This window comes from Phyllopteryx taeniolatus, chromosome 1 (assembly GCF_024500385.1).
Source record: "Phyllopteryx taeniolatus isolate TA_2022b chromosome 1, UOR_Ptae_1.2, whole genome shotgun sequence".
Taxonomy (NCBI): domain Eukaryota; kingdom Metazoa; phylum Chordata; class Actinopteri; order Syngnathiformes; family Syngnathidae; genus Phyllopteryx; species Phyllopteryx taeniolatus.
The window spans coordinates 20,698,510-20,712,011 of record NC_084502.1 but is presented as its reverse complement, the minus strand read 5'-3'; the positions used below and the strand labels follow the sequence as shown (position 1 = coordinate 20,712,011).

General features: G+C 38.8%; 1 protein-coding gene and 1 long non-coding RNA gene across 5 annotated transcripts in view; one reads left to right on the top strand and one right to left on the bottom strand.

Annotated features, from left to right (window-relative positions):
* LOC133481123 (oxysterol-binding protein-related protein 2-like) overlaps window positions 1-11,332 on the bottom strand; it is a 30,264-nt gene extending 18,932 nt beyond the window's left edge. Inside the window, exon 1 of one of the 4 annotated variants that reach the window (XM_061780108.1) lies at window positions 11,179-11,332. The gene's annotated coding sequence lies outside the window, so the exon portion shown is untranslated. Of the gene's footprint in view, window positions 1-2,253; window positions 2,417-10,467; window positions 11,020-11,178 lie in introns of those variants that run through there. The other 3 variants (XM_061780147.1, XM_061780137.1, XM_061780119.1) reach the window with 3 other exon arrangements.
* On the top strand, window positions 8,295-13,502 carry LOC133481138 (uncharacterized). The gene is made up of 3 exons (XR_009789464.1): window positions 8,295-8,709; window positions 8,776-8,905; window positions 12,525-13,502. It is a non-coding gene; the product is annotated as an uncharacterized LOC133481138 (long non-coding RNA).

The following is a 13,502-nucleotide window of genomic DNA, read 5'->3' as shown; positions in this document are numbered from 1 at the left end:
AAGATCCGGACTGTTACAAATGCAAACAGATCAGCACTTCAAACAAGACAAAGTAGAATTGTGGAAGAATCTCATTAAGCGAAACTTACTAAAAAGTCGACACGCTCTTTTTACAGCACATGATTTTCATAAGTCACAGCACACAAGCAGATATTCACTGGTTAAAACAATACCCCTGGGCTAAATAGAAGGCTACCTCTCTTTGAATTTCAGATTCACAAATTCACCATACAAGGTAAAAAGAATAAAACTTATAAAACACATCACAACAGGCTCATTCAGCTGTCGTCATCAGTGTACAACCACATTTTTATTTCTTGATTAAAGGTCCCATATTTTGGCTATTTAGACCTCCATAGAGTGACTTTATAACATGGACTTAGTATAAAAGTGTAAATTTCATTTAAAAAAGTTTTTCTTTTTTTTTTTTTTTTAAACACCTTGGTTTTGTCATACGTGTGTCCAGAAAAGCCCCCTCTCACAGCTACTTCTGTTTGACCTAGTTTTGTATCCGCTTTCTCCATATTTGGCTAAGACCGCCCCCTTTCCTCTGATTGGTTGCCTTCGTGTAGAAGACCCCCTTGTGAGAGCATACGTCTTTTGTTATGTTGAAAACACTGGCTCGGGAGCGGAGAGATAGGTGGAGATCTTCGCTAGTGACGTCGATAAGCTCAAGAAAATCGAATTACCTGATTTCAGGCCTATCGGCAGAAAAACGGCTTGTGGTTTTAATTCATATTTCACGTTTACTGAGGCACCATAGAGTATTACATTACCAAATACTAGAAAAAGTTGGTTTCGTAAAATATGGCACCTTTAAGATATCAAATTCGTGTCATTATTTACTTACATTCCTAGGCATAAAAATAAAATTTAAAAAATTAGTGGTTGAATGTTATGCTTGCCTGTCTGTCTTCGCAGAAAAACCCATTAACCTGACTCAAATGTGGATATAAAGAGGTGAATTCAATTTGACAAAAAGAGCTCTTTTTCAAAAGTAGATAAAGCAAAATTTTAAAATGATCCATGTTGCCATGCCATTCACTGTATACAGACGATGAACTTTTGTTGACCATGTTCAGACTGAGCCACTGAATTGGCCAAAATAATGTTTGTAAAATGTGCAGGTCTGGTTAAATAAATGTCATTTTCCTCAGAATACTCAAAATGGATTTATAGCATTTTGGAAAAAAGCTCTGCAAATAGCTATTTTGACTGATTTTTACATTTTGACAAAAGCTTCCATTTCACTTATCACTCATACTCTAAATACAGCCATATTAAATGTTCTAAATTTATAGTTGAATAGAATGCTTAGAAATGCTAGAAACTTCTAGAAAGGTGCAAAAATTATATTCTCAAAATTGATACAAGGAAATGAAAATGGTGAAGAATTTTCATTAATATAATCAATTTACTTTTTTGTAATTTTAAGTTACTCCTTTAACAAATTAAAACATTGAATTCAAAATTTGGCCAGTGTATGAATAATTCTGGGCTAAACCCATGGCGCGAGGTTGGTAGAGTAGGGAAGTTGTTCCAGGATGGAGCTGCTGTTCTTAGCCACAAACTGTCATCGAATGCTCAGGGCATGTGAGCAGGCACGTTGTCATAGTGAAACAGCCATGAGTTATCCTGCCACTACTCTCGCCTCTTCCGCACACTGAACAGAGCAAACGGCACCGGTTCTCTTTGTAGACACACTGGTTGATCGTCTGGATCTCAATAAATGGAAAAACACGCAGTTTGGGTTTGAAATATATCTTTTGTGACACTTGCCCTGGACATGGACACAGTAAAGTAGAAGATGAATAATATACAAATTAAAGAGTGATTATGAACTACCAAATCAATTTAGCACAGTACTATTAGTACTTTACACTATTAAATGTTAGCTTTTAGGAATGATGAAAACAATCTTGAAACAGGAATTTCCTTTGTACTAAAGTCCTTCCAGTATTTAAACGGCAACACAATGGGGAAGCCTAAACAGGATTTCCAGAGATAAATCTTGAGGGCCAATGAAATAGTATAATTAGAGCAGTCTTAAAAATTCTGATGTAAGGCAGGCTTCTAACAACGCAGAGAGGTGTACTTTTGTCAGCAAAAATATAACTGTGTACATGAATATCATTCCAACATTCATTCTAATAACCAGCATTATCATCATCATTAAACTTAACATTCCTCTGACCCCGTGGGCCTCACCTACTCATTTCCTTCTCGTAACAAATAGACCATTGCCAAACTTACCAGTGGTAATAATAATAAAAATCCTGATAAATCCAGTATACGTCAAACTAAAGTCTTCTCTGTGTTGTTAAATAAAAATCTCAGCCCGCAAAAAGAGTACGGAGACAAGAGAGTAAGAACGAAAATAAGTACTTGGAGCAAACAAGAGTACAGTCAGGAATGAGCAGTGACAGAACATGCACACTTTCCCTACAAGCACACACATTCGCACACACAACACGGAGACACACACGCACACACACCAAACATACCAAAAGTCGATTTCGCATGAGCAACAAAATTAAAAGATATTTAACAACTCAAGTGAATTTAAATGTCAGTAGCCCACAAATTAAGTGTGCCAGCCAGTATGCCCTCAATATGATCTATAATTCAGAATCAAAAGGCAAAGCTTGTTATTATGTAAAAATTGCAAATCAAACTAAACCTTTCCTGTTAGGATTACCAAAATTATTTTTATTTGCTAAGTGCCAAAATGTGAGGATTCTTTTTTTTTTTTTACACTTTTTCCTTACTATCTTCAAAGTCAGCAGTTTACATACATTCCATTAGTATTTGGTGGTATAGTAAACCCCCGCTCTATTGCGGTTCTACAGACCCGCTATACAGCAGATTTTTTTTTTTGTATTGATACAGTTGTTATCCTTTTTTGGGGGGGGTTTGTACTATATTTATTGTGTTATCTATTAAGCTTGCTCTCTCAATAAATGTGTTTATATTGTTTTAGGTGTGTTTAAAAACCTTGACAAAAAAATTGTGCCATAAATCCAATAAAAGATGCCTACGGTGTATTTAAATAGGGTATTTCTATATCGCAGGGGATCAGGGGCAGGGAGGGGTCTGGAACCTAACCCCAGCGATGTAGGTGGATTACTGTACAAAAATTCAATACAGATGCTGGGTGATTTTTTATTTTATTTATTTATTTATTTATTTAATGCTGCTTCTGAGGCTAAACCAATAAATGCAGAAGTGTGAGATTCAATCCAGTGTCTTGGGCTGGAATAATAGTTCACTCGTACCAGAACTTGGTCCACGACTATAGTTATTTTAACAATCGATTAATTTGTCGATTATTTTAAGGTTTAATCGATGAATTGGATTTTTTTTAAATGTTTTCATCCCTTTATTCAAAAACAGGATGATTTCAAATTAATAGTGCAGCTAATGCACAAACAAAAACTGATTGACGATTGAGTTACTGGTTTGGTCGGTAATAGGTCAGAAAATCTGACAAAATGGTGATCACTGTTTTCCAAAATAAAAGCAGATGTTTGCTAATGTCTTATTTTAATTAAACAGACAGATAAACAGTCTGCTTTCATGGAGGACGACCGAAAACAGAATACTTACCATCAAGTGGCTGAAATTCCGAGGATTTGGACAATTTTAGGTTAAAGGTCTCTAAACGATGAATCAATTATCAAAAGTCGATTAATTTGATAATTAATTAGGTGTCAATTAATAGATTGTTGCACCTCTAGACTCCATGCAACATAGATGTGAAGCAGTTCTCAGAAACAGTGGTTTATAATTAAATATTAGTCCAGTGATTCACAGGAAAACAGAAGTCTTCAAGCAGCCTTCAGTTTATACAGTAAATGTTTGAATTTGTGTAACAGACACGCTATCGACCAGATGGCACCAGCAACCCCCAATCACTGATTGTTCTGCACACCTGCCTCCTGACCCGCTGAGTCAGTCTGTGTACACAACACATCTAAGGGAGGCCTGGTCCATTTATCAGCTAAAGACACAGGAAACCTGGTTTATGTCACCCGGACACTAAACTAATGACCATAATTTCTCGTGTATAATGCGCATCCTCCCACAAAAAAAAAAAAAAAATTCAATGGTGTGCATTGTACATAACTTAGGGCACAATGAGAGAGGGAAAAAAAAAACACTTTCCCATTTTATAAATGTATGCCCGCCATCTAGAGGTTGTGAAAAAAAACTGTACACTTTCATTCCAATATTCCACCACCACCTTGAGGTTATGAAAAAGGTGTAGCCTACACTTTCATTCCAATATGACAGGGGTCTGTATGACTCCATATATGTACAGTTGTGCTCACAAGTTTACATACCCTGGCAGAATTTGTGAATTAGTTTTTTTTTTTTTTTTTTTATATAAATACGACTGATGACTGAACAACAACCTCTCTTTATGTTTTTTTTTTTTATTTAAATAATCCTTTTCTGAAAAGCTTGACAGTATAATTTGAATCCCATTCAAATGCATTTAATTGTTTTTCACCTGGCCCGTCATGTTTTCCTTAAAGAATTGTACCCATCTTACAGATTCTGCCTGGGTAATCAAACATATGAGCACAACTGTGTGTTTCCTCATTTACTAAATCAAAGTAGGGGTCTGGCTTTCAAAATAAGAGAAAGTAAATAAAAATAATTACGTGTTCAAACAAAGTGCTTCACTTCAGAATAATTATTTGAAAAAAACTAACAAAATACAGATAATACCTTTAGATCATATGGGTAGAAGCAAAATCATGCATTGTAAATATATATATATATACACACACACACACACACACATTATACATAGGTAGAAGGGTCTTCCAGAATTTTGAGGTCAATTCTGGGGTGCGCGTTATACACAAGAAATTACGGTAACATAGTTCCGTAATTACGGGAACATAGTTCATTGCAGAGTTTGAGTCTTGTTAAAAAGGAGGCCTTTTTAACGAGACTCAAACTCAGCAATGAACTATGTTCCTTTCTATATTAGAAATTCCAACCTTCCCCGCCAGAACCATCGGAATTGCTGAAGCAGGAGCGACACCTGCTGGCGGTCGAGTTACTGCAAGCTGCGAAATCTCTAGTGACAGTTTTCACCAAATGTTTGTTTGATATTTTACGAACTTTGCACGAACGCTCTCAGTGTATATCACCACACCAATCTCACTAGTGATTGTTTTTCGGCAAATTTAATTGTCTTCTGGTTAAATCTGTTTGTCAATCGAACTGCTTGCGTTTATCTCAGAACAAGCACAGAAATGTTACACAAACGGACAGTAAGTGTTGTTAGTAGGCTTTACACGATCAGGATTTTTGGGGCAGATCACTGATCAGAGAGTTTGAAAAACCGATAACAAGATAGAGCAATGTGTCTATTTAAATGGCCTGTTCATTTACTGTATATACTTGTGTACTTAATTGCTCAAAAAAATTATATTTATAATAAATAATGCATCTTTGTTTATTTATTTATGCCAGTGAGGCATAGTGACAGACAGAACAAAAGAATGGTCTTCTATTTGATGGCAGGAAGTAAATAACGTAATTAATGTATCCACTTTTTGTGACATTTTAGTTGTTGGTGTGCCGTGAGATTTTTTAATTGTAAAATATGTTCTTTGGCTCCATAAAGGTTGGAAATCACTGCTCTAGTCAGGTCATGTATTCTAATCAGTCAGGTCAAACCAACATTACATCATGACAGAAATAATGGGTGCCAGCTTACTGTAATTAAATTACTTTATTGTAATTAAATTACTTCACCCACACCGAAACTTTACAGCATGATTCGACAGAACGGCAGCATGTTTATGCACAACCGTTAGTGCTAGCACTAGCTTGCTAGGCTACATAACGTTTTGTTGCCTGCTTGCGACCCGTATCGTATTAAAAGTACGTTGAACATACCTCAAGTAAACAATAAACGAACGTCCTCTCCTGCAGAGGTGACCACCAACATACGTTTTGCCCCATTTTGTCCTTATAATACAGTCGGCGCGATCCAATCTTGTTGTCGTCCCCACGGTAACGAGTGTACCCGGTAGCATTTGAGTTGACAGGATAAAGCCCAATGATTGTAAATAACGGGATGTTGTGGTACCGGAATACAAGATTTTATTGTAGTAGTCTGACATGCAATCGTAAAAGAGCAAATTTGTCTTCCAGTCTGATCCGGGCATTACGTGTTGTCCGTCTCAGACGTTGTCTGTCCCACACCACCGACGTTTTTATTTATTTTTTTATTAATAACTTTATTAGCTGTTAGATATTTACAGTACTACATGAAAAGACACAACAAGGCTAAAAGTAAACCAGCTTTTGGATTCAAATATACTGTGCACGATGGCAATGCGGAGTAAATGTCTTTTGCGGACCTGATCAATGACGTCATTGATCGGATCGGCGAATTATGACATTGAAGCCGATCAGCCGATCAGCTTAAAATAAGTATCGGCCGATACCGATAAGGCCGATCAAATCGGTGTAAAGTCTAGTTATTAGCCACCGAATAAGGTTGAAACACCATTGCATAGATTAACCATGATGTGTATGACAATGTATTAGCTGGGAATTAATATCCTTTTATTCCACTGGTTTTAAATCACGAATAATCCTAAAATGAAATGAGATTCTAGAGGTGTGGTCTATTTTCACGCTTCTTGGTCTTGTGACTGCCTTGTCTTCTTCTTCATACAAAAGGCCAGACCCTTTTGTTCTCACTGCTATTTTGGTCCAGTCTTCTTCTTGCCGAAGCCACTGGCACCCAGCCAGAGAGCCCCACCTCTTACCACGAGGTGGCGGGGACGCACCGGACCTTCCGCGCCGACACGTGCGGACCGCAGGAGCATCCTGCTAGCGCCCCGAAACTACACTTTTGGTGTGTTTGGGGCAGCTTACAGACAAAGATCTGTCGGGAAGGAACTGCGGTGCAAGTTATTCACTGACCGCGTGGCGAACACCACTACTTCACACGCTCCGGCTACTCTGTACTTTAATTCCCTTTTTTTTCCTCCAGTTTTCCTTTTTCTACTCCTTTTTCTTGCAACCACCCTTTTCGGCATCCTTGCCCAACCATCGGGAAGATCGACCAGCCTGCCGAAATTGTGTTCTACGCAACGTGAGTTCAATGTGCTGTTTTACTCAGTACAAAGTGGTGCATATTTGGGTTTAGAATAACAGTAACAGAAATTCCCAGCTACCGCAAAGCTCGCCTTACATTCTCATTCCAAGCTTATCCCACGAATTCAGCCTTCTTTACGAATGTTAACCTGTACCTTGTTTTTTTTTGTCCCTCTGCATTGTTTCCCTGTAATTTCTTCCTTCAGATATAATTACATTTTCTATAAAATTTCACTGCCTGTATCGTTTGTGTTTTGGGGTTACAACAATAAACTGCTGTAATCTAGAACTCTTATTTCATCCGTGTAGCCTTCTAGATGAGACTGATAGAGGTTTTTCGTTCCTTTTCCTAAATTTTACACGTATAAAAAGAGACGATGTGCCCCTTTGAGAATTTTTTTTTTTTTATAACATTGTAAAATCAAGCTAAACCGGAAGCAAGGCGTATTTTTTTCCCTCTGAATTAAGTTTTTTCCAAAAACAATGTAAACTACATTGTAAAGAAAAAAAACAGGACGCTATTTTTGTAAAGATTTTTCTTTTTGTTAAGATTGCTTGGCAACTCAATGTCAGAAACAGAAAATATACAAGAGTGTCCGTCAAACAAAATGAAATGATTTACAAGCACATCCCGTCTTTCTACCTACTCTGAACTATGAAAATGATCTCGCTTAGAATCAAAGAAGGCTGGAAGGATCAGGTTTTGTAGTCCCTTATTAACACTTTTAGGAAACTGAATTCCCCTATGAACCTAATCTATTACTTTAATGATGCCTACTTTTAGATTGGCTATTAAAATAGCATGACAAAATGCTTCCAACCAGTCCAGGGGTTAAGTCAAGCTACTTTGTGGTGCTCCCTTTGACTGAAGTTTTACTCAGAAGGAAATCCATTCATTCTGAGTAACTCCATTCATTCAGAAAAGGACGCCTATGCACATGCACCCACACACACACACACACAATACAGAGTTCGGCACAAGTTGGCACTTTCTAGCTATACCTGTTCAAAGGGTGAAAGGATGATTTGTTGTCATAACACAGGCTTTGTGGAGCTACACTATTTAACTCCATACCCTAGTGAGGAGAAGCGGCTCAGAAAATGGATGGATGGATGGATTTTATAAGACAAGTACTACAATGTACCTCAATGATTGATATGAAACATGCAGAAAGGCAGTGATTAAAATGTGTTTTTACTTCTTTGATGAAATTGTTTCGGAAAGCCAATGCCTGTTTTTTGTTGCTGTTGTTTTCTAATTATTATGACCATCCCTAATTCATAGGTTAAATTTAAACAATTTAGACCGTTTATCAACTCAAACATGAGTCATTCTGTTAAGAAAAAAAAAAACAGAATGTCGAAGGCGGGGACCTTGGCGATCAAATCCCCGGCTACAGAAGCTGGCTCTAGGGACGTGGAATGTCACCACTCTGGCAGGGAAGGAGCCCGAGCTGGTGTGTGAGGTCGAGAAGTTCCGACTGGATATAGTCGGGCTCGCCACCACGCACAGCTTGGGCTCTGGTACCAGTCCTCTCGATAGGGGTTGGACTTTCTTCCACTCTGGAGTTGCCCACGGTGAGAGGCGCCGAGCAGGTGTGGGTATACTAATTTACGACGGACAGTTTTGTAAACTTTCACCAGAGACAACATGGCTTCACGGGTAACTTGATATGGGGAAGTGGCGACTGTCTAACTACCTGGGCTTCCTCCTACCGTCCCGCTGTTGTCAGGTGTCGTGTTCGGCTGTGACCTTATGTCACCAACAACAAGGGTAAGTTGACTTGTGTGATTATTTTTATGATTATACTCGACAATAACCATTTTTTTTTTTTTAAGTTGAGCCTCCTAACATGATTTTACATCGTATAAACTACCACCTGGCGCATCCATTCGACGCGCCCACAGCATCTGAGAGCTGAGAGGTGGCCCTTATTATTCAAGTTTTGAAGCCTGATTTTATATAGCTTACTTAGGTTTTTTTTTTATTATTATTCATTCATATTTGGCAGGCTTGTTAACATTACTATTCTCTGTAGTGTGTCAAATTTACAAGACATTTTTTGGGCCTTTTTATTGCGACTTTAAGTGGGAAAAAAGTATTCAGTCACCTGGCCCTGTGTTGAAAAAGTATGGGCCCCCTAAACCCAATAACTGGTTAGGCCATCCTCAGCAGCAACAACTGAAATCAAGTGGTTTTTTTTGGGTTTTTTTATATAAGTGGCAATGAGATATTTTGGACCACTCTTCCTTGTAGAATTGTTTGAATTCAGCAAAAGTGGAGGATGTTCGAGTATGAACAGCCTTTTTAAGGTCATGCCACTGCATTTCAGTTGGCTTCAAGCCTGGACTTTGACTAGACCACTCGCCATGGAACTCTGCCATGGATGCCATTTTGCCCAGTTTCTTATTGTTGTGTCATGAACACTGACCTTAACTGAGGCAAGGGAAACCTTCAGTTCTTTAGAAAGTGTCCTGAGTTCCTCTGTGGCCTCCTGGACGAGTCATGGCTGTTCTCTTGGTGTAATCTTTGTAGACCTGCCACTCCTGGGAAGTTTCACCTCTGTTCCATGTTATCTACTCGTAAGAGTAATGGCTCTCCCTATGGTTCGCTGGAATCCTAAAGCTTTACATGTGGCTTTTGTAACCCTTTCCAAAATGATAGATGTCAATTACTTTATTTCTCGACTGTTCTGGAATTTGTTTGGATCATGTCATTTTCTTGCAGCTTTTTTTAGATTTTTTCTCCAACTTGATTTTGTCGGGATAGATTCTGTTTAAGTGATTTCTTGATTGAACAGGTCTGGAGGTAATCTGGCTTGGGTGTGATTAGTGAAAATTAACCAAAAATTGTGATTAGCCACAATTAATTCAAGGGGGGGTCATTACTTTTTCACACAGGGCCAGGTAACTGAATAGTTTTTGTTTTTTTCCTTTAATAAATTAAACCATTTAAAAACCGCCTTATAAGTTCACTTGGGTTATATTTGTCTGATATTTACATTTGTTTGATGTTCTTAAACATTACAGTGGGGAAACTGCAAAAATATAAGAATTTAAGAAGGGGGGCCAATACTTTTTCACAGCCCTGCAGACTGTTAAAAGAAACAAACAAATGGACAAACAAACTAAAATTCGAAATTTTAACAAGTGGGTCAGTCAAACAACATATGCCAGTGCCTGTCTATAAGCTCTTTCCACAGTACTGCATATCCATCATGGTTGCAAGGCATGAACGAGTTTCTAGTTACAGTAAATAACTTCCCATAGTGCTGTAACGGATCTCTGTGTCAATGACCCCCAGTGAAACAACAAAGGGGGACAACATGGCGTTACCTAAGAATCAGATGTAGATGGAGGCAGTCACAAGCCTAACAGGCAGGGGAGCATTTCCAGTCTTTGCTGAGGCAGTTAAATTCCATGGAAGGTAACTTTAACCAACACAGCGCTTGAGATAATAACACAGAAGTTCCCACGCAAATCAACACGAATCAACAGTGCATTCTGTCCCATTTCAAACTTGCGCTGGGCGTCACGATTTATCTCAAACTTCACATTTGACGGATGAAAGCGGCGACGTATAGAGGTTGGTATATTTTTACATTTAAAGCTGCCGATGTAGTTGCCATTATTCAATTCATCAACAGCGGTCAACTTTCCGCATACGATGTTGCCTAAAGAAAAACTATCCCAAATGACGAGTTGGCTGCTATTAGCGCGTACTGAACAACAATCGATCTGGCTAATTCATCATCCTTCTGAACAAACTTCGCCGTCTACGTTTCATTCAATGCCGGCGAACAACTTAAAGCATTACTCTTCGTCATAAGCACACTGGACACACAAATGTCCGATCCAGTTCTGACAACACATCAAGGAGCAAATTGACAGCTAGCGTTCATATTAGCGTTGCGGCTAAGAGCTCGGGGGGGGGGCTACCTAGCACAGAAGCCTATATGGGACAAAAAAGACATGAAAATCCTCAGCAATTACACACATTAGGATTATGTCAACATGAAAAGGGACACCATGAAATAAATGTCTTACCTGTATGGCGTGGGCTGTGCCAACGGTTTGAAAATCCAGAAAAGGAACTTGCAGTGGAGATTTGCGTTTGACACAGAAGCGGAAGTCGTGAACAGCGGGGACGAGAATGCAAGAATGACTGACATAATTGACAGCCAATCAAATGTGAGGGTGGGACTACATTGTCCAATGATAGTACAGGTCGGCAGCAAGAAAATAAGGGTGAGGGCAGCAACGAAATCTGTTGCAATCTACAGTATGCAAGTGAGAGGGAACTAACTACACAAGACATTTTTAAGAGGATTAAAAAATATTCCAAATACCTTACATCACTAACCAAGCAAAAAGGGGCAAATGTGTGTAAATCGTCATTCATTCATTCATCTTCGGTTCTGCCTATCATCACGAGGGTCGCGGGCGTGCTGGAGCCTATCCCAGCTATCTCCGGGCGAGAGGGCGGGGTACACCCTGAACTGGTCGCCAGTCAGTCGCAGTGTGTGTAAATATTTTCTCGTTAATATTTTCCTTTATGATACGTGGATGTAAGCGGTTTGGGACGGACGACAAAAACTGCAGTTACATTTTCACGTATATGTACTTTACCTCGTTATTCTGGCGACTTTCACTTTCACCCCACCACATTTCCTCATGAAAAAATAATAGCCTACTTGTATTCCCTTAATCATTTTCATTTCTCGTTACAACGAAGTCAAATCCAAAGAAATTGTTTGTGGACATATGCTTGCCTGTACTGAATTGTGGTTATTCCACCAAAGTTATTTTCTGGTAATATAGTTGTACTTTTACTCGTATTGCTATTAGGGACCTTGCACAAGACTATAACGATTTCTCAGAGGCTGTTTATGATTTTGTTTTTTTTTTATCTGTCACTGACATGCTGTCAGTAACTGGCCAACAGAGATGGATCTTCACTTTCATTTTGTACATGTGTATACTAGGTAACTTGGCTTCATTATATTTTCTGCTTTCTTTCTTCTATCTGTAATTTGTTCTTCTGGGTGGAGAATGATTTAAAAAATGACAAGGCTGACTAACATTGGGCCGCATTGTAGTTATGATTTCCCTCATAGGGCGGTTAGAACAGTGAAATCATATAAATGTTTAATCACCAAATCATATTATTACCACTACACGACATATTGAGGGATAACTAGTTTCGAAATCCGAAGACAAGGATAATAGTTTGTTCAAGTATTGTTTAAGTTACTGTAGAAGAAGGGTTTGGTAACAGAAAAATGCAATATCTCAACATTATTGTTTATTATTATGACAATTTGGAATTTGGGTACAGATTTGAGCAAAACTCACGGAAGTTGACGAGCATGATTTGCTTTCGCGGGTCACAGAAAATGATGTGGTGGGCCGCATCTGGTCCCCGGGCTTTGAGGTTGACACCCGTGCTCTACAGTGTAGAGAGAGACTCAGACTTGGGAGCACAAACACAAGGACACAGCACAAGATCGCGCCACCTGGCGGGCCGCACTGGGGTGTTCGGCTATGATGCTCTGCGCATGGAGGAGAGACAGCATCAACGCCAGCAGAGGAAAAGAGCAAACGTCGCCTCTCAGCCTGGTTTACTTCTCGCCATGAAGTGTCCTCGTTGCAGCAGACCTTTAAAGGCGAGAATTGGGCTGTCCAGCCATCTTCCCACACATAACTTTTAGTGAGAAGATAAGTCAATGTGTGTTAGAGAGAGAGAGAGAGCGAGAAAGAGAGATTTTGTGGTGTTTTCAGATTCTGTTTTGACTGACTACTCACACGCTGTTAAGACTTTTTTTTACTTTTAAGATTAGAGCTAAAAGCTTAATGTTAATACGTTTTACATGTCACTTGATCACATTTGATTTTTATCATGGTGTATTGTACATCAGCCTTTTTTCATAAATTTGTTGGTGCTCTGTTATATGTTTGAGTAAATACAATACATTGTACCTTTTGCTGTGCTTTTGTATAGTTCAATGTCATGGTGTTCTGTTGTTGTGGGCAGCATAGGACATAATGTGTTTCTTTCCCCATCAGTTATATAACAACCATTACAGAGCGATGAGAAGTGAAAAGAGAACAGAGAATGTGATGGACAGAACATAAGTAGGAAAATAACAGCAGCAGCAGAGGAATAAATGCTCACCATTCAGAACCATGCAAAGCCTCACACGCACAGAGGCAGTCACACACAATACATGCAGACGTTTACACAAGCATGCATAATACACAAACATGCTCACGAGGAATTCTACTGCAAGAATAACTCTGCCTCGGAACAGAAAGGACAAATATTCTTTGCAGCATGACCATCATTCGGAGTGACTACAGGTTTTAAGCAT